Consider the following 3665-nt stretch of genomic DNA (forward strand, 5'->3'; position numbering starts at 1 on the left):
TTGAAGAGGCAGTGGCTTCCTGGGGTAGGCACCTTTCATGGTGAATGTCACAATCCCAAGAAAGTTCAAACCATGCAAGCTCATTTAAAACCTATGCTCTTGTCACATCTGTGCTCATTCCATTGGCTAAAATGAGTCATAAGGCCAAGGCCAAAGTCAGTGGAACAGGAAGGTATATTCCCTCCAAGGAGAAGCGAGGGGAGAGGGGAGGGGATGGCTATTTGCCGATTAGAATTCCAATCTACCACAACTGAGAATTTAATTTTCATAAATTTCTGCATTCTATGTCAACAAATAAAGAAAACTAGAAAACCTACATCAAGTTCCCACACTATTCTTTTCCTAATGTTTTACAAGGAAAAATCAACCAGAATACACATGAAAATATAATTTAATTTGTTGTAAGCACTGATATATAAGGAAGAATTTTGTAAAATGTAAAGCATAGTACAAATATGAAGGAATTATTTTTCTGTTTTATCTCATGACACAATTATTCAATTTTATGGATGCTCTCCATCTATTGCCAAATATTACAGAGTTTAGCTTTCCTTCTAATGACCGTAAATTTATAATTTAAAAAAGGAAACACTGTGTATTATAGGGTTTTATTGTTACTTTCTATAAATTTTAATAATATATAAATACATTTTATATAATAAGTCTTATTTTATTATGTTGTACACTTTATAAATACCTGTCTAAGCATTCCCTGAGCCCAGCACGACAATGTTCTGGGAGCTCTGAGGACTAAACAGTGGCAGAACGGTGTCATAAAGAGGTCAGAGGACTTGGGCGCCGGTCCTTGCCTCTAACAAGCTGTGAGCATTATTACTCTTCTCCTCTTTAGGGGAGTTGAGGAGGAAAAAAGAAGCGGCCAGGTGGACTCTCCAGATTCTGGATGTTTTGTTTCTAAGTAAAGAACGTGGTCCCTGCTTTGAGAAGCAGTGGGAATAGCCAAGGCATAGAGGCAGGACCTTGTGTGTTGTCCCGTCTGTATCAAAACTCAGTACGAGACGTGGTTCTACACGCAGATGCCAGAACCAGGCTGCCTGGGTTTGAATCCTGGCTCTGCCACTGACCGTGGGCACCTTAGGTAACCCCTCTGAAATATGTAAAATGATGATTAAAAATAGCAGCTACCTCATAGGGCTCTTGTTGATGATTGAAGGAGCTGATCCTCAAAAGTAGTTAGAACGCGGCCCCACACCCTGGAAACGCTTCAACAGTGTTAGTTATTCGGTGCCTTTGTTAAACAGCTTAAAAGTTTTGGTTCTCCTTTTGTTCCTTGAAGACTCAATAAATAATTTGATCTACAATTGTTCCTCTTCATTTGTCAGAGAAACTGTACCTAGTATCTAGTTAGAATGGAGTTCTACGTCTATTACCTTAGAAGTGATTGAACCATTAGCATCTCCAGTAGCTTCGTGTTGTGGGTGATAACCAGAGTCTACTTAAGACAGTGCAATTTCCTCAGCCTTCCTCAGCCCGCTGCAGCTCCACCGAGGCTTATATTTTTGTTTTCCCCTCCCTGTTAGTGTTAGTGAGAAAGATCAGTCAAAAAGAATATCAGTCACCCTCATTTGGTTTGTTTCATTTTTTTATTTTCTTACCTTCCTTGACCTCTGATTATTTCTTCATTCACCTTCTACTTTTATTGACTACGGTGTAAAAAATAATTATATCATTGCCTCCATTTCATATTATTAAAAACTTAGAAACTGGTCACCTAAGTACTTAACTGATGATTATTTGCTATTATTAACACTTTTATTAAATTCACAGTTCTATTTTTATAATTACCATTTTACTCTTTAGCACACTTTTATTTTTTTCATAGATTCTTATTTCATTCAATGTATTATAATTTTTTTTTACTGAAATCTATTGATTATACATATTCGTGGGATACAGAGTTATATTGCAGTACATATATACTATGTGTGATGATCAGATCAGAGTAATTAGAACATTCATTACAAAATGATCATTTCTTTGTGATGAGGCTGTTCGATCTCCTTTCTTCTAGCCATTTGATAACGTGCAGTGAATTATTGTTAATTACAGATGCCGAGCTCAACTATACACCAATAGAACTTATTTTTCTTGCCTAGCTGACTCGTGTCCATTAACCAGCCTCTCCCTCTTCGCCATCTCCCTTCCCCTTTCCTGCCTCTAGTAATCACAGTTCTGCTCTCTCCTTCTGAAAGCTCAGCTTATTATTACTATTATCGTGTGTTTGTTTTTAGCTCCCATTTATGAGTGAGCACATGCAGTATTTCCCTTTCTGTGCCTGGCTTATTTCACTTAATGTAATTTCCTTTTTTTTTTTTTTTTTTTTTTTTTTTTCCATTTCCGGGGGGGGATCCCAACCCCCAGTGTTGCCCCCGTACCAGACCGGGGACCGGCAACGGGATTGCAACCCTCGGTGTTGCTCCCGTGCCTCGCTCAACCAGTGAGCGGGAACCGGTCTGTATGTGGGATCCGAACCCTCGGCGAGAGCGCCGCCGCGCTCCCAAGAGGCGCCCCCTCCCCGGCGCCACCGGGCCGGGCCCCTCTTATCCCCGTTGCTGGGGATGGGAGGAGTTTCTTTTTTTTTTTTTTTCCATTTCCGGGGGGGGATCCCAACCCCCAGTGTTGCCCCCGTACCAGACCGGGGACCGGCAACGGGATTGCAACCCTCGGTGTTGCTCCCGTGCCTCGCTCAACCAGTGAGCGGGAACCGGTCTGTATGTGGGATCCGAACCCTCGGGCAGGAGCGCCGCCGCGCTTCCCAAGCGGCGCACTATCCAGTGCGCCACCGGGCCGGCCCCATCTTATCCACGTTGCTGAGAATGGCAGAATTTCATTCTTTTTTATGGCTGAGTAGTATTACATATATATATACACACACACCACATTTTCTTGATCCAGTCATGGACATTTAGGTTGGTTCCATATCTTGGCTATTAGGAATATAGCTGTGATAAACATGGGTGTGCAGGTATCCCTTCGACACGATGATTTCCATTCCTTTACGAATATACACAGGAGTGGGATTGCTGGATTGTATGGTAGTTCTTTTGTAGTTGACAAACCTCGATACTGTTTTCCATAATGGCTGCACTAATTTACAGTCCCACCAACAGTGTATAAAGGTTCCCCTTTCTCTACATCCTCGCTAGCATTTGTTATTTTCTGTCTTTTTGATAATAGCCAGTCTAACTGGGATGACGTGATATCTCAGTGTGGTTTTGATTTGCATTTCTCCGATGGTTAGTGATGTTGAGCATTTTTTCATATATCTGTTAGCCATTTGTATGTTTTCTTTTGAGAAATGTTTATTCAGCTCCACCCATTTTTTAACTGGTTTATTTGTTTTTTTACTGAGTTGTTTGAGTTTCTCGTGTATTCTGGATATTAATCCTTTGTCACATGCATAGTTTGCAAATATTTTTTCCCATTCTACAAGCTGACTTTTTGCTCTGTTGATTGTTTCCTTTGCTGTACAGAAGCTTTTTAGTTTGGTATAATCCCATTTGTTTATTTTTTCTTGGCACACTTATTTTAAATGCAATTGTGTAATAAAATAGTGTTCCTCCATCGCAGCATAACATTTTACATTAAATGGTTACTTTGTTGCTTTTTAAACCAAATGAAACACTGTCTTCATATTTATTTATGAG

This window comes from Galeopterus variegatus, unplaced genomic scaffold (assembly GCF_000696425.1).
Source record: "Galeopterus variegatus unplaced genomic scaffold, G_variegatus-3.0.2 Scaffold513, whole genome shotgun sequence".
Taxonomy (NCBI): domain Eukaryota; kingdom Metazoa; phylum Chordata; class Mammalia; order Dermoptera; family Cynocephalidae; genus Galeopterus; species Galeopterus variegatus.